Source organism: Lepus europaeus, unplaced genomic scaffold (assembly GCF_033115175.1).
Source record: "Lepus europaeus isolate LE1 unplaced genomic scaffold, mLepTim1.pri SCAFFOLD_3_1, whole genome shotgun sequence".
NCBI lineage: Eukaryota > Metazoa > Chordata > Mammalia > Lagomorpha > Leporidae > Lepus > Lepus europaeus.
In genome coordinates, this window is record NW_026909276.1 from 1059015 (window position 1) to 1086568 (window position 27554).

The 27554-nt window shown below is 50.0% G+C and overlaps 1 pseudogene; it reads left to right on the forward strand.

Annotated features, from left to right (window-relative positions):
* Window positions 1-22222: 22222 nt before the first annotated feature.
* LOC133755075 (KH domain-containing RNA-binding protein QKI-like) lies at window positions 22223-27018 on the forward strand (annotated as a pseudogene).
* Window positions 27019-27554: the final 536 nt, after the last annotated feature.

Consider the following 27554-nt stretch of genomic DNA (forward strand, 5'->3'; position numbering starts at 1 on the left):
AGATTTTGTTAGAGTTTTTGACTATTTTACACAATTCCTCTTGACTGTGGTGGTAGGATATGAAAGAGGCATGAAGTAGAGCAATTAAGAGGTTAGATTGGATTTTCATTAGTAATTTATAATTTAGAGACTACCTATACTTGTGTCTTTGTATTTTTCTGGTAGTTGATAACAGAAACCTTTTTTCTCATTGTTCTAAATTTATTCCAATGTTTCTTTCTTACCTGATCCAGGGAACTGTACTTTCTTACATGATCCAGGGAACTGATTCATATGGGAAACTTAGCTATCTGGAAAACAGGGGCACCTGCACCTGTGTGTTGCCTTAGTGCTGTTTGGAAATCTTTGTTCTGTTCTATCCCATGAGACATATGACTCCTTCACATACACTCACCAGTGGTGAGGTCACCCAAACAGTGATTCTCAGAGATAGGAATGAGGTATCATCAAAGGGCAAAGCTGGGGAAAATATATCCTCAGTAGTTTGTCAACCCACAGGGAGTTTTAAGATTTTCCAGCAAATTTGATCTTGTCACCTAAGTGAGAATCACTGAGATTCTTACTGTTCCAGATACTGGGGATTTTATATCTGCATAGAGAAAAACATTCGGATAAGATCAGGGCTTGGAAATATTTTTCCTTCTCATGTTATGAGGATAGATGAGAAAATGCTATATAGTCAGAAGTATCTGCCTTCTAACAATTCCATGTCCTAAAAGATGAAGTGGATGATAGGTGACTGAAAGGAGAGAAGATGTGAGTATGAAAATGGGCACTGTGATAAATTGAGAGTTTTAGACAAAGTGGGTTCACCAGTCTGAACTAGACTCATAAATCTGTCCTTAGTCCAATTTAACCTGATAGAAAATATATATAAAAATGTTGGCCTGAGGTCTCTGTCTGTTTCCTTATTGTTCTTTGCTTATGTATTGGATGAAAGATCTTTTTATTTTTACTAAAGCCCCTGACTTAAGACATACTCTTAGCCTTGTCTCTGTTTTGTTGTTGTTGTTTTGTGTTCAGAATAATCTCTAGAGTCACTATAGATAACTTTGGGTCAGTAAATAGAGATCTTCCATAGGTGATCAGCTACAGAGATGAGTGCGGAACCCTGGACACAGGACTTGAGCCTGTATCTGGCTGCAACAGCCAGAGCTAGGCCTATCCTAAACCGGGATCCAGGAGCTTCTTCCAGTTCCCCCACACAGGTGAAAGGGCCCAAGCACTTGGGCCACCTTCTGCTTTCCCAGGTCATAGCAGAGAGCTAGATAGGAAGTGAGCAGCCAGGACATGCACCAGCACCCACATGTGATGCCTCCTCCCTCTTTGAGATTGTAAGTGCTACTCTGCTTGCCTGCCTTGTTAACCTTCAAGATCCAGATTAAACTTTCCTAAAGAAAACATCTCCTGACCTCTTTTTTTTTCTCCAGATTTGTGCATGCCCCTCAAGTGAGCTCCCCCAGACACACACAATCCCATCAGTCATTACTTTGATGGGAAGTGTTGATTTACTATCTGCCTTCTTAATTAGTGGTGTGGACTTTGTTTTCTGGCCTGGGTCTAGTGTACACAGTACTAGGTTCATAAATACTTAAGGAATATTTATTGAATGGAAGAATATGTTTATGAACAACCCTGTCTTCATTGAGTAGAATTAAGAATTTTTCCAAGTTCAACTTAAGTTGGCATACATTTGTTGAATTCCTGTTATGTGCACTAGTTCATGCAAATATTAAACTTTATCCTCCTGCCTTCGAGAATGAATAGTATCTGGAGGTAGGCGTTTAGCCTGTTAGTTAATGCATCTATATACTATATCAGAGTTCTTGGGTTTGATTCCTGGATCTGGCTCCTGACTCCAGCTTCCTACTCCTGTAGACCCTGGGAGGCAATGGAGATGGCTCAAGTAATTGAATTCTTGCCACCTATGTGGGAGATAAATGCATTATTTGTCCCAGCTTTGGCAATGGCCCTGATTGGGCAGTTGTGGGCATTTAGAAAGTGAACCAGTGGGTGAGAACTCTCTCTGTAGATCTGTTTTTGTCTCTCCTCCTCCTAACCCCTGTGTGTGTATGTGTGTGTGTGTGTCTCACATAAAGAAAGATTATCATCTAATGAAGAAGACAATTAAGAAGATAAGTATGGGGCCAGTGCTGTGGCTCACATGGTTAATCCTCCACCTGTGGTGCCGGCATCCCATATGGGTGCAGGTTCTAGTCCCAGTTGCACTGTTTCCAGTCCAGCTCTCTGCTGTAGCTTGGGAAGGTGGTGGAAGATGGCCCAAGTGCTTGGGCCCCTGCACCCACATGGGAGACCAGGATCACATAGCTCCAGCCATAGCGGCCATTTAGGGGGTGAACCAATGGAAGGAAGACCTTTCTTTCTGTCTCTCTCTCTCACTGTCTATAACTCTACCTATCAAATAAAAAATTTAAAAATAAGATAAGTATATTAGGGGATTTAGCAAAAATGAAGACAGTCCATCAGATGAGTGATACAGACGCCAATCCCAGGGAGAAAGTAGGACGTGTGTTTGAGTACTTATTGTGTGCCAGGTACTATTCTGAAAAGGTACTTCAAAAGGTTTGTAGCAAGGTGGATGCTTGATCTAGCGATGAAGTCCCCCGGTACCCACACTGTCCCGGGGAATGCACATATGTCTCTGGACCTGGGTGAGGCCCGAGAGAGGAAACGTGTGTGCAGGCTCTGTGTGCACCAAGAAGTTCATCCAGAGGGGACAGTCAGTAGCCCATGCTGCTCGCATGGGTAACAGCAGCCCCACAGACACACCTCCTGACACGTGTGCTGGATGGGGTGGCCAAGGCCAGCATAGCTCAGCCTTGCCACTTCCCTTGCTTACAACAGCATTGGATCTCTTCAGGGTGTTGTGTGATTTGGACAGATTGAAATGCTGCAGGTTGACAGAATGCTCTTGTGGCTGCCATTGCAGTTGCGTCACCGGGGGCAGACAGAGTTGGCTCAGCACTGCCAGGGCCGAGCCCGGAGAGCTTTGCTGCCCTGCAGTTTAGCCCCCATGTTCTACAGGTTATCCTAGATTGCTGCCCCCTCGTGGCCATTGCTGCAGTGACACCAGTGAAGTCATGGGTGCCTGCAGTCATACCTGTGTTAGACTTAGTCTGGCTAAGTCCCTCTGAAATGGGTTTCTGAGTCTGAATTTAACCATCACAGTAATGTTCTATTATCTGGGCGGCATCACTGAACCATATGCCGATCAGGTGATCCTTGGCTTTCGGAAAGTTCTGTACCTTGGAAAGCTTAAAAAAATGCAGCTCCCTGGTGAATGTTTAGCTTCAGCTTCCCCAGTGCACCAGGATTTGCTGTGCCCTCTGCTACTTGGCTGCTAACATCACACCACAGTCGAGTCACCGCCAGGATGGCTGCAGCCTGCTCATGGCTCTGCTGGTGTGAGCTGTCAGCAGGCATAAAGCACACTTCAAACTCAGCCTGCTCATCAGCCACATCTTCTCCCTGAGGTTTGCTCATGAGCAGTGCAGCTGTGCAAATTCATTTGGAAAGAAGCCATTATGGGGTGGAGGTGGGGGGGTGGAAGGATGATGCCTTCTTCAGTTAGCTCCAGGGGTGGGGATGAAAAGGACTTCAGAGTGGTTTTGAGTTGTGTTCCTTTGGTGTCCCAGTGTGTTGGCAGGTGCAAGCGCCTGCCTGCAGCTTCAAGGGCTGGCTCGCAGGCCGAGGGCAGTGAGGGGTTCTTGAGCAGCTGAGGTTTCCACTAAGCCCAGCCAGCCGCTGGAGTCTGAACGTCTGTTATCTCTTGGTCTCCTCTTCTAACTATGCACCCCGTGCTGAACATGTCTCAAAGTTAGACTCCCACCTGGTACATGTCCGTGGTGATCTGGAAGGCAAAGGAAAAAGGATAGGCTACTGATGACCTCAGCCATGAACTGACCTGGGGATACAGCCTGCACCATGCTTCTGTCCTGACACAGGGGTGGGCTGGCTAGTGCACTGTGGGGGCTCCTCCTCAGATGTGCTCCTTGGAAGAGACCACAACAGGGGAAGACACTGTACTGGGGACTCTTGCATTCCATATTGGGGTACTGATTGGGCCCCTAGCTCCTCTGCTTCAATCCAGCTTCCTGCTGATGCAACCAGGGGGTGGTAGGTGATGGCCCAAGTTCTTAAGTCTGCCACTCACATGGGAGACCCCCAGATAGAGTTCCAGGCTCCTGGCTTTGGCCTGATGCAGCCCTGCCTACTTTAGGCATTTGGGAAGTGAAACAGCAGATGGGAAATCTCACTTCCTCTCTGTCACTCTGTCTTTCAAGTAAAAAAAAAAAGGAAGAAGAGAAGCAGACTTGATGATGGCCATTATTCTCTGTACCTGCTCCATCTGTGCCAGGCACCATGAAGAGCATCGACGGGTGCCACTCTATTGTTACTTGAAGTGTGGAGGACTTGTTCTCAGTCCACATGAGGCCAGGGGCAGACAGCAAGGGCCAGGGGCTTCCACAGCAGGCTGACATGGCTGTAGCCAGCACCTCAGTGTGCACCCTGTGCATCGCACAGGAGTCACACTCTGTCTCAGACCAGACTTAAAAGGTGGTGCTCACCACCATGCAAGAGCCACTGTGTAGCTCATTTCATTTCTGTGAGCCAGCTGCTGCTATTCTCTGGCCCAGGAGAGCTGAGTCACTTGCCTGCAGTCACAGTCAGTGAACGGCCCTGCCAGACTTTGGTTCAGATCTCATGCATGTCTGCGTTCACTGGAGGCCTCATTACTGGCACCCTGCTACTGCTGGGTAAGCCTTGAGTGGGCTGGCCGACTGCCTCACAGGAGGACCAACAGCCCTGTCTGAGTGCAGCTGGAGAGGGTTCTGGCCCAGAGACTGGAAGGTTTGGGGAAGACTGGGTGGGCTGCTGAAGGATGACCCTGCTCTGTCGTGACCGTGGTTCCTGCTATGGTGTGGCCTCGGTGGGTGTGGGCTGCTGGGTTCCTGGAATTATTGCACACTAAGACTCCATGCCTGACCCCAGGTGGGACAGAAGTCCTGTGAATGAACCTGCCCCTGTCCCCCATCTCTCATCAGGATCCCAATTCCCATCTCACCAGTTCCTTGCTTCCTCGGTACAGGGATGGAGGAGAGAAGAAGCCTTTTGGTCCTAACCCCTCAGCTGTGTGCACAGCCAGCCAGGCCTATGCTGGGTCAGCCCCATTGCTCAGGTCCCTGCAAGGAAAAAGAGTCGGGGCACATTTAAGCAGTGTTGGCTTTGGCAAAAAGGCCCTAAAATAGCACAGTTGGTTAAGCTGACATTTGGGATGCCTGCATTTGTATTGGAGAGCCTGGGTTTGAGTACTGGCTCCTCTGCTTCTATTCCAGCTTCTTGCTAATGCACACCATAGGAGACAACAGGTGATGGCTCAAATACTTGGGTCCTTTCCATCCATGTGGGAGACCTGGATTAAGTTCCGGGCTCCTGGCTTTGGCATGGCCCTGCCGTGGATGTCATGGGCATCTGAGTGGTGAACCAGCATGTGGAAGATCTCTCTTCTGTCCCTTCAATACTTTCTCCCTCTCTCTCTCTCTCTCTCTCTCTCTCTCTCTCTCTCTCTGTGTGTGTGTGTGTGTGTGTGTGTGTTTCCCTGCCTTTCAAATAAAATGAAAATAAGTCATCAATTGAAAACCTTCTTAAAAACAGTACAATTAGCACTTGGGGAAACCAAAGCCAGGGAAGCTGAGCTCCCCAGCCTTGCAGGTACCTGGGGGACATGGCAGTGCAGGACAAGAGCCTGCTCACAGCCTCATTGTTGTCCAACTGGGACAGGAAGAATCAAGGAAGGCCCAAGACAAAGGCATGCAGCTGGAAGCAGCAGGCGGGTGCACCTGCCCATCCCCCCTGAATCTTGCTGCAGAAATTTTGACTGGGAACTACAGGTGGCCTGCCCTGAGGATGCTTTAGCACCAGACAGAGGCCCCAGGGTGGGTGAGGTATTGGGGTGCTCCTGTAGTCACCTGGATGTGGTCAGGCACACCAGTGCTGTCCATACAGCTGGCCACATTCACCATGTTGCCCCAGATGTCAGATGTCCTACTGGGGCTTATGCTCCCGATCACCCCAGCCACCATGAGGCCTATGTTGAGTCCTGTGAGGGCAGAGGTCAGCCATGCTCATCAAGTGAAGACCAGCCCTTGCCTATCAGGGGTGCCCCAGACCTGAGACCACACACAAGCCTGCAGTCTCCCACTCCCCTGCTCCCAAAAAATACTTGGGAATTAGGACCACAGGAACTCGCCCCCTGTCCTCACCACCCAGCCCATGCTCAGATCCTGCGAGTCCAGTGCCAACAGCACCCCCATCAAGGTCTCCAGTGTGCTTGTCCATAATGCAATTGCCTTTTCCTGACAGTCCCTCTCTTGGTGGCCACTGAAGTGCTTGCTAACTCAAGACTCCTGCTTTTTCTCTCCTTCATCCCTCTGACTTGCTTCCCACCAGCCTCAGGTTCCTGTCCCATCTCCCTGCCCCACCATCTCTCTCCAAGTCATCCTGCTCCTGAACCTGAGTCAGGGTGGACAGTGCCAGGACCAACTCTGGGTACCATCTGGGCTCTGTCTACCTTCCCAGTCCCCACCAAGACACTAACCCACAACCTGCCTGGGAGTCTGGGCTCAGCTGCTTCTCCCAGCCAAGCATCCTCCCTGCCCCCTGTGTCCAGGCTGGTCCTGCCCTCATCCATCAGGCTTGGTCTGCCTTGTCCAGACATTTCCTGTCCCATCTCCAAATGTCAGGGTGTTCCCTCCTAGTACATAAACCATCTCCCTCATGCTGGTGCTTGCTTGTTCTCATGTGGGGTGGGACTGAGAACACAGCAAGCTCCACCCTAGGCCCTGGGGGCCACACAGTCAACAGCACCACAAGTCCTCCTGGTTGGTCCTGTCACACAGCTTTTTACCCCATGTGCTAGTCCCCAGCTGGACTGTCTACCTCCTGACCATGAATGAGCTCCAGGTGGCTTCGGATGACTTCCAAAGGCCACGCCCACCAGAGGAGTGGCTCCTGAGTAGGAGAGATGGCATGGGCCACATGAGGCTCCCAACTGCCTGCTACAGCTAGTAGATTCTATCACTCAACTCCCAGTTCTGGCCCAACAGGAGGTGAGACATCTGGAGGAAAATACACACCAGTGCAGGTGGGCAAGATGGGCATGAGGCTGAGGCAAAGAAGAAGGGCACCTGTGCACAAACCCAAGAACAAAGGAGTCACAAACATGGGCTGCAGGTGGGTCCAGGCAGCTCCAGCCGACTGTGTCTGGGCTCTCCAGCAGCCAACACAAGTCCACAAGCATTGTGATCACAGCAGGAAACAGCTCCTTGAGGGAGAGCCCAGATCACACCACTCAGGCCAGAATGAAAGATTGGAGGATGGCTGTGATCACAATACTGTCTCTCAGGCATCCAAACTTTCCATTAATGTGCTCCTTCTAAGAACTGGAATGCCAATGTTTTTGTTGGCAAATTACTGCTACTCTTTAAAATTAGAAATCTGAATCATTTACAGCTTGTGACACACACAGGTTGTGGATGATGCCTGGAAGTCCAGCTCTCTCAGGAAGCATCCTTTACCTCCACTACCTCCAGATCCATACACAGCTAAGTTTCTACCAAAAAAGTCACTCCCACTGCACAGGACTGTGCTCCTTGGTAAGACCCACGTCAAGCATGGATGCAGGGCAGCATCACTGTGAGCTGTGTGCAACAGTCTATTTGGAGCTGTGATTCTGAAATCAGGGTGTGCACACTGCAAGATGGAGCAGTGGGTGGGCATGTGCAGAGATGCATGAGGATTTTCATTGTATCATATTTTTTTCTTTTTGACAGACAGAGTTAGACAGTGAGAGAGAGAGACAGAGTGAAAGGTTGTCTTTCCATTGGTTCACCTCCAAATGGCCACTACGGCCAGTGAGTTGGGCCAATCTGAATCCACGAGCCAGGTGCTTCCTCCTGGTTTCCCATGCAGGTGCAGGGCCCAGGGACTTGGGTCATTCTCCACTGCCCTCCTGGGCCACAGCAGATAGCAGGACTGGAAGAAGAGCAACCAGGACAGAACCGGTGCCCCAACCAGAACTAGAACCCAGAGCACTGGCACTACAAGCAGAGGATTAGCCTAGTGAGCCATGGTGCCGGCCTCATTGTATCATTCTCTCAGCTCTCTATAGGATTGGAACTTATCTAGAAAAAAGGCTGCGGTGGTTAAAATGACAAAATGCAAGAAAGGGAAACTATGTAGTTGGGGCAAAGATTTCCTGAATGAGTCAGATGTAACCCTATTTATTCTGAAACTGACACAGGGCCTCTGCCTTGGGGATGCCACCCCATCCATCAAGGGTGAGATATGTGACAAAGGAGCCCAGGGAAGACCCTGGGACTTCTCCTCACACCTTCATCTTCACTCTCTCTACTATGTGTGGATCAGGAAAGCCTCCATGGCAGCTGCAGGTTCTGCTCCATGCCCTGGCTCAGCAACGACCCCACTTCCCCATTCTCATTTTTAAGATTATTCTGGGGTTGGTGCTGTGGTGCTGTAGATTGAGCTCTGCCTGCAATGCCGGCATTCCATATGGGCACTGGTTTGGGTCCAGCTGCTCCACTTTCCATCCATCTCTCTGCTGGGGCTTAGGAAAGCCATGGAAGATGGCCCAGTGCTTCGGCCCCTGCACCCACAGGGTGAGAGGGAGACCTTGAAGGAGGTCCTGGCTCTTGGCTTTGAATTGGGTCAGCTGTAGCTGTTGCAGCCATCTGGCTAGTGAACCAGCAGATGGAAGACCTCTCTCTCTCTCTCCCTCTTTCTGTCTGTAATTCTGCCTCTCAAATAAATAAATATTTTTTAAAATTATCCTAAATGTTAAGAGGTAATAGTTCCATTGTCCACAGGACATGATTCTTTTCATATTTCATTTGTAAAAATATATCACTTTATTCATCTTACTTTGCTAGCTGTTTTCCAGACTATATATTCAGTATTTTCGTACATTCCCAAATGTAATGACTTGTGAGTTCACATGCTTTCTATTGGAAATGTGCCACATATTTGCTTCTTTTGTTTCTCATTGTTACTGAATGAATCTGTAACACTTTAGCTCATAACAAGGCGATTAGGTCAGTACTGCTGGTGACACTTGGTATCATTTGCCCGTGGGGCAGCCCACGTGGAGCACAGCACAAAGCCTTCCACGCAGGTGCAAGCAGGGGTATGGCAAGGACTAAGGGGGTGTCCTGCCCATGGGTCACTGGTGTCTGCCCCTCCCCCACTTCCATAGCGACCCCTGCCTTCTGCCACCCAAATACAGCACATGGAGGATGGGTCAGGGGAGCACCCAGGGCCCCATTCACCAATCTTCATCTGAAAGTTGTTGAAGGTGTGCATGTTGATGCATTTCATTTGGTCCATCAGCTTCATGGTGAAGACGGCCAGAGCTTTAAAGTGTGTCTTGCCCACCTTCTCATAGGTGGAGTCGTCAAGGCCCGAGGCAGCATGTCAGTGCTGCTGATGGTCTTGATCTTCTCCAGCTGCCTGAACCTATCCTCACTGATGATCTAGAGAGAAGGTGGCCACACATGGATCATCTCAAGGCAGGGACACTGAGGTCCCCAGGGAAAAGCAGTACTGCCCCCCCCCAGAGTCTCCATCACCAGCAGAGTGAAGCCGCTGACACTCCCAAGGCAGCCAGGCCTCCTTCACCCTGCCTACATGCTATAGAGCAACTGTGGCCTATGCACCACCCCCCACCCCGAGAGCCCCCATGGACACTCATCACCTCTGGGTCTTGTGTCCCCAACAGGGGCTGCATGGCCATCTCCTCTCTCACTGGCTTACACCCCCACCCCATCCTGGGAAACTTGTCCATCCTTGCTTGGTGGGCCTCGTTCTGGCCCTGCAGAAGCCTTCCCAGCACCATCTCCTCCAACTCCAGGCAGCTCATTGCCCTAGGGGTCTCCTGAGTTGTTTGCAACACTGCCCAAGCCAGCCCCCTCCTCTTTGTGCTCTATGTCCACAACCTGTGCTCCTGCAGGGGTTGCCCCCTCACCCTCACAGCCCTATTAAGATTTCCCTATTGGGCTCAGCATCCCCAGGGCAGCCACACCCTGGGCACTCCAGGAGGTGGAACAAGATTTAGTGGCTGTCCCTGCAGCCCAGGGTCTTGTGTCTTTGGCCTGCCTCTCCCCCTTGCCTGGGACTCCTCCTTCTCTTGATCTTCTCTAGGCCCCAAGCATAGACACTAGATATCAGAGTGACTGGGAAGCCAGCTAGGCAGGGCTTACAAGTTCAAGTTCCAACAGCCTGGGCAGAACACTCAGCTTTGCCACTTTAGGCAGTGACCTTGGGGAAGACCCTACATGTCCATGGGCCTCAGTCCCTCATCTGTATCATGTGTGCAAGGCACGCATGACAGTGCCCAGGACCATGCTGGACTCTCACATCACTGTCCATACCTGGATGCTGAACCACAGGATGCCCTTCCCAGGTCAGCACCTTGTCAAAGCCAGCAATGATCACGTTGAACAGATGCAGGGAATCAATGCCTTCGTTGTTGGCCACCAGCTCCACCTAGAACTCAGAGAAGCTGGCAATGGAGGTGAACATGACAGCCATACACTCCCAGGACAGGAAGGGCTGGGAGGAATCCAGCACTAGTGGAAGGCATGGTCCAATGCCCACACCCCAGATGGGCCTCCGGCTCCCCCAGTCTCTGAATCTTGTGTTTTCCTTTCAGTATCAGAAAGTACACCAGAAAAGCATGTGGCCAGAGTCTAGGACTGATCCCTTGGGTGGGGCAAAGACCCCCAAAGCCTCGTCTAAGCTCAGGTTCCTGTGAGAGAGGACTCATCACAGAGCCAGACATGGCTGGGAGGTACCAGCCATGGCTAGAAAAGGACACCACCACTGGCTTTGGCTTCCCCTGGTTTGGGCCCTGGGTCTGCACAGATAGCATTGGTGGTCACTCACCCCTCCCCCAAGTTAAAGGGCCAGGCTGAGCCCTCTGGTCAGGAGGTCCATAGTGGCCCACAGGGGGCCAACGCAGAGAAGCATTGGTACAGCCACTCATCTGAGCAGAGCGCTCCGGGGACACAGGACCAGAGGGCTTCCTCATCCTGGAGGCAGACAGGATGCCCACCCTTTACCTGGCAGTGAGCACTGGACAATGGGCAGGGAAGGCCCATTAGCAGGACTGTTTAAGGGCTGCAGCCAGCTTGCTCAGTTCAACATAGACGCCTTTCTATCAGCTGCAACCAGAATCCCAAGCAGGGCCAGGACTGCAGCTCAGGGCCCTGATTCTCACCTGGTGGGGGAGGGGGGGTGGAGATGGGGCTTTCCCTAGGGAAGGAACTGCACAGTTTCCCAAGGCTGTAGGACCTGGGTCCAGGTACCAGCACTGTAGCATGGCAGGTTAAGCTGTGAGTTAACCTAGGTGTGCTGGTTTGCATACCACCTGCTATGCTTCTGATCAGCTTTCCTGCTAAAGCATGTGGGAAGGCAATGGAGGATGGCCTAAGTGCTTGGGCCCCTGCACCCACAAGGGAGACCAAGATGGAGTTCCTGGCTTCTGGCATCAGCCTGGACCAGTCCAGGCAATTGTGGCCATTTGGGGAGCAAACCAGCAGTGAAAGCTCTCTCTCTCTCTCTCCATCTGTTACTCTGTATGCCAAATAAATACACAAATCTTTCTTAAAGAAGACCTTGGAACAAGAGGAGGGAAACTCCCAGAGCAGAGGCTCTGGGGCCCTAAAGCTCAGCCACCAAAACTTGCCCCACAGGTGGCCGGATCTCCTGGCTGTGCTGTCCATAGCATGAGGTCTCCAGGGTTCACTGGACATGGGGCTGTGAAGACTGGGGCCATGCCTCAGGAGGCTCCTGGACCCTTAGGATCCCCACTTTCCACATGGCACCCTCAGATGCCGGGTGGGTCCTAGGCTTCCAGTTCAGGGGTCTCTGCTTCTGTGGGGTGGGGGGGCACCTTGGCTATGCCCTATCCCAGGAATAAGCTTCCCGATCCCAGGTGTGCCAAGGGATGATGGAGCAGGGGTTCCCTACTTCTCCTGGGGCTGTCCCATGGAGGAGCTGCAGCCCCTGATCCACCCACCTTGGCCAATGCCCCAGAAGGCTGACAGCCTGGCTCTTGCACCTGCTGAGACCATATGCCTGGGCCCCACCCCAGGCCCAGGCACACTATAGCTCCTTTCACCCTGCCCTGCCCCCCAGGAGGTGACAGAAGTGGGACACTGTCCTTTCCAGAGAGCATCTGAACAGAGTATCAGGCAGAATGATGTAGAGGCTGCAGACAGTTCAATCTCCAGGGCCCAGAGAGGTGCTCCTGCCACCTCTGGGGGACCTCCCAGAACACACCACTGCCAACTGCTCATACAGCTGCATCTTGGCCTGGCAGGAAGGCTCAGGGGTCCACAGCCTCTAGACGCCCTCATAGGGTCAATCTGAAGGAGGGGGCAAGAGTAGGCTCTGCTGAGAACTGAGACCTGTTGGTTGGGCCAGGAGGAGGCCTGAAGCTAAGGGGGCTCCTTCTGTAGGTGCCTCTGGAAAGCAGAGGCCCCAGGCTTCCCCAAGTCTCTGTCAGCCCCCACCTGGGCTCTAGGTCCCCCTGTAAGGGGCAGCTGGGAAGCCTGGGCTGGAGCTGAGGCTGTGTCCCCACCCAGGTGTCTGCTGGGGATGTATTTGACATTGTCCCTAGGGACAGACTTGCTAGCCTGCTGGGTACTTGAGTGGAGTTAAGTGGCTCAGGCTATCAGGGACTGGCTCCTGTCCCACACACCCACACGTGCACACATATGTGACAGATACCAAGCTGGAGTCTGCCCAGTGATCCACTGAGGAGGGCATGGGCTCACTGCCTGAGTATGTCCAGGAAGCCATGGCCTGAGTGTGTGCATGAGCCTGCAGGTCACAGAATAGCAAGCTCCTTAAGACTGACAAGGTCTGGGGCCACACTGTGGCATAGCAGGTAAAGCTGCCGCCTGTAGCACCAGTATCATCCCATGTGGATGCCAGTTCAAGTCTCAGCTGCTCCAATTCCAGTCCAGCTCTCTGCTATGGCCTGGGAAAGCAGAAGATGGCCCAAGTCAGGAGGCTCTTGGCTTCAGATTGGCACAGTTCCAGCCATTGCAGCCACCTGGGGAATGAACCAGTGGATAGAGGGTCTCTCTCTCTCTCTCTCTCTCTCTCTCTCTCTCTCTCTCTCTCTCTCTCTCTCTCTCTCTCTCTCCCTCATTGCCTCTTCCTCTCTGTAACTCTGCTTTTCTTTTTTTTTAAAATTTTTAATTTTTTTTTGACAGGCAGAGTTAGACAGTGAGAGAGAGAGATAGAAAGAAAGGTCTTCCTTCCATTGGTTCATCCCCAAAATGGCCACTACGACCAGCATGCTGCACTGATCCGAAGCCAGGAGCCAGGTGCTTCCTCCTGGTCTCCCATGCAGGTGCAGGGCCCAAACACTTGGGCCATCCTCCACTGCCTTTCCAGGCCACAGCTGAGAGCTGGACTGGAAGAGGAGTAACCAGAACAGAATCTGGCGCCACTACCGCGACTAGAACCTGGTGTGCTGGCGCCGCAGGTGAAGGATTAACCTAGTGAGAAATGGCGCCAGCTGTAACTCTGCTTTTCAAATAAATAAACAAAATCTTAAAAAAAAAAAAAAAGGACTGAGAGCCTAGGAGAGATGGATGACCATGTGCAAAGGGACCTACTACAGAGGACCCTGGACCACAGCCAGGAGGCAGCAGGCAGGACCGGATCTTGCTGCCAACTTCTCATGGGGGTGCTGCAAGGGAGACACTGGCACATTCTAGGATGATGGGGCACCGCATCAGACAATGCCCAGCTGTGGCTGCTTCCTGTTTATGGGGCAGACAGGCACCTCCTTCTGGTTCCCTTCAGCAGCCTGACTGAGAACTGGGGCTCTGCAGCCTGTGGGAGGGCACCCTGTGGTGCTGCCTAGACAGCATGTGGGTGACAGGCTGGGCCACAGGCTCCCTCTCCTCCAGGGCCATGCAACACAAGAGAGCTGCACAACAGTGGCTGTCTCTGGGAGGTGGGGAGGATGAAGGAGGCAGAGGCTGGACTATGGCTGCACAGGTAACAAGGAGCCTTAGCCCAGCCTGGCACATAAGCACTGTCCCCTGGGTACCCCTTCCTCCATGTGAACAAGATGTGCAGGGCACACAGCCTGGGGACAGCACTGGCTAGATTCCACCTCTACCTGTGTACCCAGCCCAGGCCAGAGCTGTGGCCTCCTGAAATCCCACAGCCTCTGTCACTGCCCTGGGCTGGGCTTCCTGTCAATGGCCTTGGATACTCCTTCAGTCCTTCCTCCTCCAGGTGTATCTCCAGCCAGACTGGGCCACAGCAAGCCCTCCCAGAAGCCTTTGGGGCCACCTCCCCATGCAGGCCAGGTTCTTGCCTTCCCCAGCCCCTGCCTCTTTGCTGGGTGTCCCTGCCTGACACGTAGCTCAGGAAGTGCTCAGGCAGCTATTTCTTGGCTCTGAGCTCCTCAGTTCCAGCACTGTCCAGCATGGGTTTGGAATAAGCTCCAGTGTTTGCCTCTTGGCCCTGGGGAGCAGAGAGCAGCCCCACTGGACAGGACATGGGGTACCGGGCAGCTGGGGTGAGGCTCATGGTGAGCCCAGCCCAGCCAATGAGCACCCTCAGGGCACTGCTCACTCCCTGGGTGCCTCCTACTGCAACCAGCTCTGGCCCCAGGGCCACCCACCTGCAGTTTCCAGAGGAAGTCCAGGTGTGTGGTGGACTCTACCTGCTGGGCGTGCAGGTACAGGGCCAGCACAAAAACAGAGATTATGATGGGCATCACCACCTTCAGCGCCACCTCAGTAACATGCTCTGGGTTGCAGGGGTGAGGGAGACAGTCTGGCAGCTGGGAAGGCACTGAGGACCCCTCCCTGACTCAGGGTTTTTGCTTCCTTCCACTATAATCCCCCTCCTCCTCTCCCTCCTGCTCACACCATGCCTGCACCTGCAGCTCAGGCAGTCACTTGCCATCTCCCAGGGTCTCCCCCCATCCTTCTCTAGCCACATCAGTGGTGCACTCAGTCACTGGGAAAGACAGTGTGTGTCTCCCAGGTCTTTCTCCGTGGACAGGACCCAAGCAGTGGCACCTGGGGAACAGAGGAGACATGTGGGCTACACTGATCCTGACTTTGGGCACACTTGGGCAAGATCCAACCTCCCTGCCATTTTGCATTCTCCTCTGCAGTGGCAGCAGCAGGACCCATGCTTCATGACTGCACAAAACCATGGGGGGAGGACCAGATCTCTCAATTGGGAGCATGCGTTATCAAATTGCATTTTTGTTGAGTTGTAGATAAATTCTCCCAGTAAAAGCAGCCACTCCAAGGCTTGCTCTAGTGAAGAACCTCAGCCCTAAGCAGCCCCAGATTCAGGCCCAGCATGGCTCTGCTTTTGTTCCTGATCTCTGAAGGGGAAATGACACCACTTCCTGCTCCTGGGGAAGCCTGGGGCCAGGTGCTTTAAAACGAAACCCTGGCAGAGCCAGCCACTGATCTACACATCACCTGGAGGGCATGAGGACAGGAAGCAGGGGCATCCTGCTATCCTGGGGTGGTGTGGGGCAGGCCTCCTGGCTCCCTCTAGCACCTCCTGCACACCCACCTGGGCACAGCTGCCTTCTCTGTCAGGCAGGAGCATCCACTCACCACTGAGAAGTCCGATTGTTGCTGATGTCTCTGTGAAGGGAAGTTGGGAGAATGGCTCAGGAGAGATGTCTTCACACTGCCCTCAATACTACTGCCCCTTCAGCTCCCCCATCCTAGCACCCTACACACCCAAGGACCCTTGCAGACAGCAATGCCCAGCATCTCATCCCCCGACCACAGATCACCCAGCCTTCACCTGGGCCCTTACCCCTCCCTCCCCATCCCCCAAGCACATCCACCTGGGTGGGAACCTGATTCCCCCCCTCCCCCAGCCCTTTGATACCAGCCTGAGGCACAGAGGAGAAGCACTGTACTGGGCTGTCCAGAGTGGCCTTAAAACGTGACCCGTGGCAGGGTGGGGGAGGCTAAAACTGCCAGAGTGCAAACTGTGCATCAGGTTTTAAACGATCAGTATGAAAAAGGGGAATGTCATTTGTTAGTAATTTTTTACAGTGACTGCATATTAAAGAGATTGTGCTTTGGATGTGCTGGTGAAGTAAAAATATTACTCAGTTAATTGAACTTTTTGCCTTTCTAATGCTAGAATGTTTTAGATCACATCATAGCGTGCATTATTTATCTACCAGACAGGTCTGCCCTACAGCCAGGCCAGGGTCTCCCCCAGCCCAGCAAGGACCTCCATCCTCTGCTGCCAACTTCTGCAGTGGGCAGGGAGAGACTGGGGCTGAGGGAAGAGCAGGCACAAAAGAGGGTGGAGTTCCCTGCTCCAGCCTTGATCCCCAGCGTTGCAGTGAGGCTCTCTCCCTGGGATACCCATGCATCACATCAGAGTGCCTGCTCCCAGCTCTTGCTCCACCACCTCTTATCCAGCTTCCTATGAATGTGCATCCTGGGAGGCAGCTCAAGTACTTGGATCCCTGCCACCCATGGGACAGTCCCAGGTTGAGTTCTGGACTTCTGGCTTCAGCTTGACACAACCCCAGCTGTTGAGGGCATTTAGGCATTGACTCAGCAGATGGAGGATTTGTCTTTTTCTCTCTCTCTCAAGCTCACTCTCTCTGTCTCTCTGCCTTTCAAATACAATGTAAATACATAAATAATAACAATGGTCTCAGACCTTCTCCTTTCCTGCACCATTTCCAGTGGTGGGATATCTTCCTGTCCTTTGTCCCTAGCCCCATTCACCTGCTGAGAAGTTTTTCCTTGGACCTTAGATGCCTCCTTGCACCTCTATCTTCTCCTTCACAGAAAAGCCACACTTTTCATGGGGCATCTTCTACTCTACTCACAGGTGTGCCTTGGCTGCCTGGCACATAGTAGACCCTCAATAAATATCTTTGAATGAATACATAAGTGAACAGATGGATAGACGCTAGGATGGCTGGATGTTGCATTCTGTCACTCACAGCATTTTGCACTTCCTGGTCCATTTGTGTGTGTGGGGGTGGGTGGTGATGGGAAGGTTACTACATATTAAGGATTTTATTATTTTGTAAAATATTTATTTGATTATAAAGATAGGATTGAGAGTCAAATGGATCACATAAATAAGATCAGTGTCTGCTAACAATAATTGATAGAATTAAAAAGTAGAAAACGATCCAACATGGGAAGCAGGATACACAGCAGACTCATAGAATGACAAATGCCCTAAACAGCACTCTGGCCTCAGAATCAGCCCTTGAGGCATTTGGATCTGGCTAAAAAGCCCAGGAGAGTTTCTCAGACATGGTAAGCGAAGACACTGTGGCAAAAAATGATTTACATGAAATATCTCTGTGAGTGAGATCCCAGCAGAAAGAAGGGGCCATCAAAGAATGACATATTTTTCTCCGAAGGGAGGAGAGAACTTCCACTTTGATTAAGGACTTGTCTAAATAAGGTCAGAGTTTGTGAACCCAAGAGGCTTCCATAGCCTTGGCAGCTCATGACAAGAGCCTCGGTTGATTACTATCATAAATAAAAGTGTCAATTTTTAAATCAACAATAGGAGTCACTGTGCACTTACTCCCCATGTAAGATCTCTGTCCTTACTATGTTGTATTATGGGAATTAACACTAAAACTAGTATTCAAACAGTACTTTATATTTTGTGCAGGTGCAATCTGTTGAAATCTTTGCTTAGTATATATTAAGTTGATCTGTTTATAAAGATAATTAAAAATGAATCTTGATGAAGAATGGGATTTGAGAGGGAGTGGGTGATGGGATGGTTGTGGGTGGGAGGGTGGTTTTGGGGGGGGAGCTGCTATAATCCAAAAGTTGCACTTTTCAAAATTTATATTTATTAAATAGCAGTTTTCAAAAAAAATGACCGCATTCAAAAATATTTATTTATCTTCATCTTGTTTTATAGGCAGGGAGACAGAAACACACACAAGGGGAAAGAGAGAGAGAGAGACAGAGAGTGGGAAGGAAGGAGAGAGAGAGAGAGAGAAAGTCTTTCATCTGCTGGTTCACAACCCAAATGCCCACAACAGCCAGCTCTGGGCATGGTCAAATCCAGGAGCCTGAAACTCAATCTGGGTATCCCATGTGGGTGGCTGAAATCCAAGTACTTGAACCAAGATCAATGCCTCCCAGGATGCACATGAGCAGGAAGCTGGACAGGAAACTAAGTAGCCAGGACTCAGACCCAGGCACTCCAATATGGATGCGGTGAAGTCACAGCCCAAGTGGTGACATAACTGCTCAGGTACTCTGTGTAGACTATACAGCAAACGGCATTACTCCCAAATGTGTCCAAGGCAGAGATTCAAACTTGACCTACAGCTAGAGCTCTCCTCCCTTGGACATCTGCCTTCTGTTGTGAGATGACCAGGCCAGGGGCCTTGGAGCAGTGCAGAAACCACCTGCCCTTGCCAGCTGGGCCTGCTTGCAGTGCTGGCTGCTTCGATGGGACAGGAGGATGCATTTGCAGGTGCAGCTGGGCTGCAGGCTTGACAAAGATCAGTCGACAGCAAAGGAGTCCCTCCCCACAGACCCTGCCCTATGTGCAGCTTGCTGGACCCTGAGACGCTGCAGGAAGCTGCAGCTAGGTGAAAACAGCCCCTCTCAGGCTGCCCTGGACCAGCAAGGAATGGCTCACTAAGGCCTGAGATCTACAGTGAGGGGCAAACTGGAGGCGGAAAGGCAAGGAGCCTGTTTGCCTGAAGGCCACCCACCACCAAGGGCAGAGGCAGGAGGGTGAGACGCAGGCCCTTTCTGTGCAGTGCTCAGGCCAGGGTTGGAGCAGTCAGGCAGGTTCCCTGCAGTGTCCAGATCCTAAGCTTCCTGCTCTTCCTGTCTCCTACCCCCAGGAGCCCCAGACCCATTGTGTATCTGTATGTGTGACTGGTTGCTGGGGCAGGGGCAACATACATGGTGTTGGTGATGACCTGCAGGTCGGCATTGTCAAAGAGCATGAATCAGGGTACCTTGACGGTGAGCACATAGGTGAGCTCAGTGGCCAGCATGAGTACCAGCTTCCTGGTGCAGCTGATCTGCAGGAACACGGAGCAGGCCAGCATGCTGAGTAGCACACAGCAAGTGAAATACTGCAGAGACAGACAGTGGGTGGGTGTCAACCAGGCAGCCCAGCCCCAGCACCCCTGAATCCCAAGCAAAATGGGTGTGGGGATGCTCTTGCTGAGGCAAACCTGCCAATGCCATGCTATGAAGCCAACAGCTGACTGGGAACCAGCATACGTGGTTCCAGGTGGATCTGGCCAGTGCATGGGGGTACAGCCAGACCTGGGCCCCATGTCTGGTCCGCTGGATTCTGGCTGTGTGCCTTGGAGCATTTACTCAACCTTCTCCCAGCCACAGTTTCTCTGTTTGCAAACTTCCTGTCATGTGCGCTCCTGGCAATGACCACATGAGATGAAGCCATTCAGTACAGTGCACGGCCCCCTCAGTACCTGTGGGGCATACCTCTGGAATCCAAAGCCCTAAAACCTTTCAGGGCTGCCGTGTTTTCACGACTCCCTTGGAGGCCACAGCTGAAACGTCCCATGCTAACAGATGGGATGCTGTCATCTTTATCCTACCTCTTGTGACCATCCCCACGTATGGCTGTGGAAACTTTACTGTGATTCCCGATCAGGTGCTACCCCTGACTCCTCTTATGGTGTGAAGCCATCATTGAAAATCTGCACAACCCTGCAACCCCAAATGCCTGGGCCCCCAAAGTTGCAGAGCCTGTGAGCTCAGTCTCCTTTGAAACTGAGAAGCAAAACAAGCTGATCCTGGAGGCTGCTGCTGCCCTGTGATGCCCCAGTGGGAATCCTAGACACACGGGCTTCTTCACTTGGTTCTTCCCATCACATTTGGCACCACTGTTTCTCAGTGGGACTTCCATATACTTATTCACTGTTCACTGTCCTTGCCTTGGGCTGGCAGCCAAATGGCAATGGCTGGCAGTGGGTGCAGCTCCCATACCGGGTGCTCTGCCTCCCCAGCCTGTTCAGAACCAAGTGAGAGACTGCAGACTGGGGAGAAGGGCCCAGCCTCCAGGCACCCCAAGAATTGGGGCATAGAGGAGTCAGGAGGGCATTCCCAGGTGATTCAGCCCAGAGCACAGCTACCTGTCCTTGGGACTGTGGAAGGGACCTAAAGAGCAGCATGGATGGCTTCTCTGAGCTGGGTCCCTGACACTCAGGATGGCGTCTGTGATGAGCGGCTGAATAAAGGGCAGCATGAGGGTGGGATGACCCTAGACCTGCACCAGCAGGGCCTACAGCAGCAGCAACAGCCTGGGACCTAGCTGGGCCATGCCCAGAGTTGCAGGCCAGCACCACCCTCCTCTCCCAAGAGGAGAAGCCAGCAGCACCACTTCTCTCTAGGCCTCCACTTCCCTGGAAAGGGAGGAGCCACTGAGGGGCATGAATAAGACTGGAAACAGCTCAAGCATGACAGCAAAGGCCTGTGGGAAGCAGCAGACATGTCCTGTCCATGGGCTCTCAGCCAGATGTGACAGGGAGCCAGATGTGACAGCCCTCCCCAGCTGCAGTTCTGACCTTGCTGTGAGTCACGCCATCTGGAACCTGGACAAACACACAAATCTTCTCCCCAGAAAGTGGCTGCTGCCATCCTACAGATTTCACATGAGCAGAGCTGAGGTGTGGGAATGGCCCACTGCCCCAAGCAGGTGCCACACTGAAAGCCTGGCCCTGCTGCTCCCCAGCAAACTATACTCCCTCCCACCCAGCAATGCCAATGACAGCCCCTGTGTGCCACACACAGATGTGTAATACCAGCCATTATCAGAATAAGGATTCTCCACGTCAGTTATTAATCCCAAATGCCTGTAGCAGCAAAATTACTTTGGGGGTCATGGAAATGTTCTAAAGTTAGATCATGCTGATGTACAAATCCGAAAGCACTAAAAGCTATGGAACAGTGAACTGGAGCAGGTGACCTAAAATCTGTATGTTCTCTACAGTGTCACCATCTCAAATAACTGACTCATGTTTACTCTTGCACATTGACCTCTTTAGTACTTATATGAAACAAATGATCAAAATAAATTTACATTGTTTAGTAGTTATATTTGAATATAGTAACTGGAAAATACTTTAAAAATGCTCACCAATACTGAGGTTCTCTTTAGTATAAAAATGTTTCTGTGAGAGCCCTTATCCAAGAAAAAAAATCCCTTTGAGCAATTTAGTGAAAATCCTCACAGCTGCCCTTCATATGTCTCTCACCCACAAATAAGCACTGCTCAGTGAAACAATACATGAGGGAAGTTTCAAGAGATTCTGTCCCACATCACTATTGTTGGTTTTCCACAATTAGGTGTTTTTTTTCCCACATATGATGTCTCATTACACATAGAGTACAAATTAGGGATTATGTCACTAGTGTGCTCTCCTAATTAGACAGTGAACACAAGTTGCAGGTAACCATGGTGGAAGGAAAGACGCAAGAGGACACTTTATTTTTAAAGACTTATTTATTTTTTTGAAAGAGTTACAGAGAGAGGTCTTCAATCCACTGGTTAACTTCCCAAATGGCCACAACAAATAGAGCTAGGCCAGGCTGAAGCCAGGGACCTGGAGTTTCATCTGGGTTTCCCACAGCATTTCAGTGGTCCAAGCATTTGGGCCATAGTCTGCTGCTTTTCCAGGTGCATTAGCAAAGAGCTGATGAGAAGTGGAGCAGCTGAGTCTTAAGCCAGTGCCTATATGGGATAATAGCATCGCAGATGGCATCTTAACCCATTGTTTTGCAATGCCAGCCTTTCCCTCTTTTTTCCAATGATTCTTAGAAAGCTGGCTGGTCTATAACTTAGCATGTGTTGATAAGGTGGTCCCTAAGTGAACTCTTTAAGCAAATGGAACAAGTCACAGAAGATCAGTGATGGAGATAATACCACTATAAACTATGTTTACTCAAACCCACAAAGAAATCTGATTTGTACAGAGCAAATGCTTAAATCAAGTTCCTGGAAATGGATATGATATTTTAGAGAGGAATGTTAGTGGTCAACAATAAGCTTAAATAGAAGACATAGCATACCAGGGGTGTAAGAATGATATAGAAAAGTAAAGTGATTGTTGGCTATGAGAATGGAAACTGTCTCTCCAGCTGTGGTTGGGGTGGAGGCTCTGAGAAACACACCAGAGCAGTTAGGATACCTAGAAACCTCTTCAGATGAGGAGAAAGCTGAACAGAGCCCAGACATGGCCCTGAAGGTGAGAATGCAGGGCACGAGTAGTAATCAGAGCCAGAACACGCAGAGTGAAGGGAGTGATAGCCAGAGATAGGCACGTAAAAGTCATCCATAGTGATGAGGTTATTTTCTATTTGTGTTTCACAATTAGCATTTGGGTATAGTACTGTGGTAAATGTTATTTTTTAAAATATTTTATACATTGTAGAAGGACAAGTTAATTAATACCCATTATCTTACAAAAATATAATTTTTGTGGTGAGCAATTTGAAGATCTATTGTTTCAGCAATTCTACAACTCACAATACATTATTAATATAGTCAACAAACAATACTATAGAGGACTAAAATTTATTCTTCCAGTTTAACTGAGATTCTGCTCCCTTTGGTAAGCATATCAATTTTTTCCAACTCACTCCATCACCCCAGCCTGTGACAAATACTTTTCTACTCTCTGTAAGCATGACTTTTTAAATTCCACATATAAATATTTTCTTCTTTTTATTTATTTTTATTTTACTTTTTGACAGGCAGAGTTAGTGAAAGAGAGAGAGACAGAGAGAAAGGTCTTCCTTTTTCCATTGGTTCACCACCCCCAAGTGGCCACTATGGCTGGTGCGTTGTGGCTGGCACTCTGTGCCAATCTGAAGCCAGAAGCCAGATGCTTCCTCCTGGTCTCCCATATGGGTGCAGGGCCAAGCACTTGGGCCATCCTACACTGTACTTCCTGGGCCACAGCACAGAGCTGGACTAGAAGAGAAGCAACCCAGACAGAATCTGGTGCCAAAACCGGGACTAGAACCTGGGGTGCTGGTGCTGCAGGCAGAGGATTAGCCTAGTGAGCTGCAGTGCTGGCCTAAATATTTTCTTATACTTGGCTTATTTTACTTAGCATAGTGGTCCCTCAGTTTCACACATATCATGGAAAATATCAGAATTTTTTTTAAAGGTTGAATAGAATTCCAATGTGAATATATACTACACTGTAGTGTTCAGTCATCATTTGATGGGCATTTTGGTTGTTTCTGTATCATCTCTGTTGTTAATAATGTGGAAATTAACATAATAGGGACGATAGTTCTTCAAAATACGGATTCAATTCTTTGGATGTATGCCCATATGCCCAGTTATACAGGGTGATATGGTAATTCTGTTTCTATTTTTATGCCTATGCCTTTTTCAAAATGACCCATTTTCATAGCAACAATCACATTCCTTCACTTTAGTAGACTGGCTATTATAAAAAAAAAGAGATAACAAGTTATGGTGAGGCTATGGGGAAAAGAGAACAATTGCACATAGTTGGTGGGAATTTAAATTAGTATAGCCACTTTGGAAAAGAATACAGTGGCTCCTTAAAGTTAAACTTAAAACCAGCATATTATCTAGAAATCCTTCTTCTGGGTATTCATCCAAAGGAATTGAAAACTTGATTTAAAAGATAAAAGATATACCTGAACTCGCTGTTTATCCCACTTTATTACATTAGCCACAAATGGAAACATTCATAATTCTCAACCAATGAGTGAGTCGGGCAAGCATAAGATGTACATACAAGTAACTATTACCTTTATAAAATAATAAAACTACAACATTTGAAACAACCAAAACACTATTCTAAGTGAAGAAAACTAGATATAGAAAGGCATTGCTTAATCCCATTTATATGTGGAATATAAAGTAGCCAAACTCATTGATACAGTGCAAGGAGTTGATGGTGACAGTTGAAGGTACCATGTTGAATTTCTGCAAGATAAACAAGGTCAGGAGCTCTAATGTACATCATAGTGACTAGAGCTAACAATATTGCATTTTATTTTTAAATTTTGCTAATAGGGTAGATACCATTTAATTTTTATTAACAATTATAACATTATTTTAATTACAACAATATTAAATGTGGCAGGAAGAAACTTGCAAGGTGATGGATATGTTTTAGTGTGAATGTTTTCCATGATTTCATGAGTGCATAATTGTCTTTAAAGCCATTAAGTTCTGCATTTTAAATACGTAAAGATTTTACGTGCCACTTGTATCTTAATAAAGTGACTTAAAAGAAGAAGATCCAAGATGGTTGAACAGGGAAATGACATGCTGATTCTGATCACAGGAAGATAACAGAAAAAAAAACTGCATTCTCAGAGGACAGTTGGAGAGAAGTCTGCAGTGGAAATTCTACAAGAAGAGAGATGTGGAGCAGCAAGGACCATCATGCAGCAGTGAGCAGGACATCACTAGCAAATCCTGAAGCTGGTGGCTCAATAGGACACCATCTTTTTGGAGCCAGGCACCCAGAAACCAGCAGGGAGGAGACACTATCTTAACAAGGTGAGTAGAAGCTGATGTGGTCTCTTCATGACTGGGGGATATTATCAGAGAGATATATTCATGGCCCCACAAAACTTGAGTCTTCACTGAACGATTTGGTGAGAGGCAGGGAGCCCACTTAAGCCTGTAAAGCTCCCCTCCCCCTCACTCCATCATGGCACCTGGACTCAACCTGCCAACCTCTATCAGTTAGGCAGCTGATGATGAGAACACCACTGATCTTTCATTAGATGGGGGTGGCTTGTGTGGCTAAGAGTGGATCCTCACTCACTGACTGTGGGGGACCCCCTGTGGCTGTGGGAATTCATTGTGCAATAGGGCAATAGGGTGTGGCTTAGTCTCTGTGAAGTTTCTGTGTCTGTCATCCCAGACTCAGGATTCTGCACTCACACTGGGGAGTTCATGGATCCTTTGTGCAGTTCATGTGCCTGCACGGGTGAGGTATCTGGGTAACATGAGGCTGAAGGCATGCTTACCCTTGATTGGTTCACCTTGGGAGAGAGGGCTTGATGTGATCATGGCAGCCTTCATCCCTGCTGGTGATATTTACCACACTCAACTTGGGTGTCACCCTGGACCTTGACCCGTACTCAAACACTGGCAAGAGCTTCCTGACCCTCCCAGCGAATGCTCTGAAGGAGCAGATATTCCACTAAGCCACAGAGCTGTATTTCATAAACAGATTACTTCAGATGAGAAAACCAACAAACGGTTCCATAAATGCCTAAAATAAATGTAGAAAGACAAAAACAAACCGCAGAAGCATGAATGGGTAAGACAATATGACTCCCAAAAGGAACACAACACTTCAGTACAGAAACAGAGGATGGAAAGATTGATGAAATGCCTGAAATTGAATTAAAAGGAATGCTCATAAGTATACTCAAAAGCACAGAAAAGCAAATAGATGATATAAAGAAATCCATATGAGGGAGGAGGAGGAGGAGGGAGAGGGGGAGGGGGAGTGGGGAGAGACAGGAGGAGGAGGAGCTCAGGCAGAGCCTGTGGCAGCTGCAGAGGCACCTCAGTTACCAGCCCAGAGAGATCCAGAGCCCGGGGCACAGCGGTGGCGGCGCGGAGGGGGCCGACCTGCCCAGCAAAGGAGCTGGAGCCGGCGCGGAGCGGGACCCCGGTCCACAGCGGCCGGCGCGCGGGGCTCGCCGCGGGCGTCAGAGCAGGAGCCAGAGGGTGGGCCAGCACGGAGCGGGACCCGATTCTGGAGCGGCCGGCGGCCGGAGCTCGTCCCAGCCCTCCTTCCTCCCAGGCGGAGAGCTGCAGAGCCTGGAATATGAAGTGGGAAGGAAGTGGAAAGGAAGGGGAAGCGGAAGCCCATCCCAGGTTACCTGATGCAGCTGATGAGCGATAAGAATCCTGGGAGCAGCCTGCAGGACTTCTGCAGGGTCTTCAACCACCTGGAGTGGCTGCTGGACGAAGAAAGCAGCAGGGTACGGAAAGACAGGTACAGTGACACATTAGACGGCAGTACGGAGAAAAGGAGTGCAGAACTGCCTGATGCTGCGGGACCTATTGCTCAGTTACAAGAGAACTTTATGCGCCTGTGAAAGAAGACCCAGATTTTAATCTTGTTGGGAGAATCCTTGGACCTAGAGGACTCACAGATAAGCAACCTGAAGCAGAAACAGGATGTGAAATAATGGTCCAAGGCAAAGGCTCAGTGAGGCCTAAAAAGGAGGATCAAAATAGAGGCCAGTCCACTCAGGAGCATCCAAACGAAGACGCACATGTTCTAGTCACTGTGGAAGATGCTCAGAACAGAGCAGAAATCAAGCTGAAGAAGTGAGGACATTACTGGTACCTGCACAGAGGAAGACAGCCTGAGGAAGATGCCGCTAATGGAGCCTGCGATTCTGAATGGCGCCTACAGAGATGCCAATGTTAAATCACCAGCCCTCGCCTTTTCTCTTGCAGTGACAGCCCAGGCTGCCCCAAGGATCATTCCTGGGCCTGCACCCGGTCTCCCACCAGCTGCCCTGCTACTCCTACACCAGCTGTCCCTTCCATAATGCCTTTGATCAGACAAATACAGACCGCTGTCATGCCAAACGGAACTCCTCACCCAACTGCTGCAATAGTTCCTCCAAGGCCCGAAGCTGGTTTAATCTATATACTCTATGAATACCCCTACACGTTGGCACCAGCTACATCAATCCTTGAAGGTCCTATTAACCCAGTGGTGTATTAGATGCGGTGGTTACTAAAGTTCAAAGGCACGCTATGTGTGTCCATCCTTACCAAAGGATGTGACCGCAGACAGAGCCACCCCCGGCAACTAACCTATGACCTTCTGACCGCTGAACTCTTCACCCAGTGATGACCTGACCATGCCTGCCTGCTGATCAGTTAACTGGTAATCGCCTTTGCTTGCCTGTCATCAGTGCAGCGAGCTGAGGCACTTGTCCACTCGTCTTATCATCTAACCAAGCAAAAGACAAAGAAATTGCTATCCTCCAACTCAGATTTTTTTCCTGCCCCTCCCCCAATTTGAGTACATGTGGTTCTAGAACCTGCACTGAATAGTAGTAAAGCAATAAGGCCCAATTCATCCCACATCACTGACTGTAATTTAATGACCCCTCTGAGTGAATGGTAAGGGAAGACAGATGGCCCTTAACTACTCATTGACAGAGGAAGTCACTGAGAGACTTCTAGGAATCTTTTGCTTCTCATGGTGATCTCAAACCTTTCTCTGAGTGTACTGTGTGATGATACATCACACATGAATCTTTGGTCAGGGATGTCATTGGTGAAGTGATTTCAAAAAGTTGTCAGAATTTGATATGGGGTTCCATCACTACTGTGCCCTCAGAGGGCAGAGGGGCAGCCTTCTCACATTGCCTGCCAGAATCTGAAGTATGAGAAGAAAAGTGTGCCATGAGAGG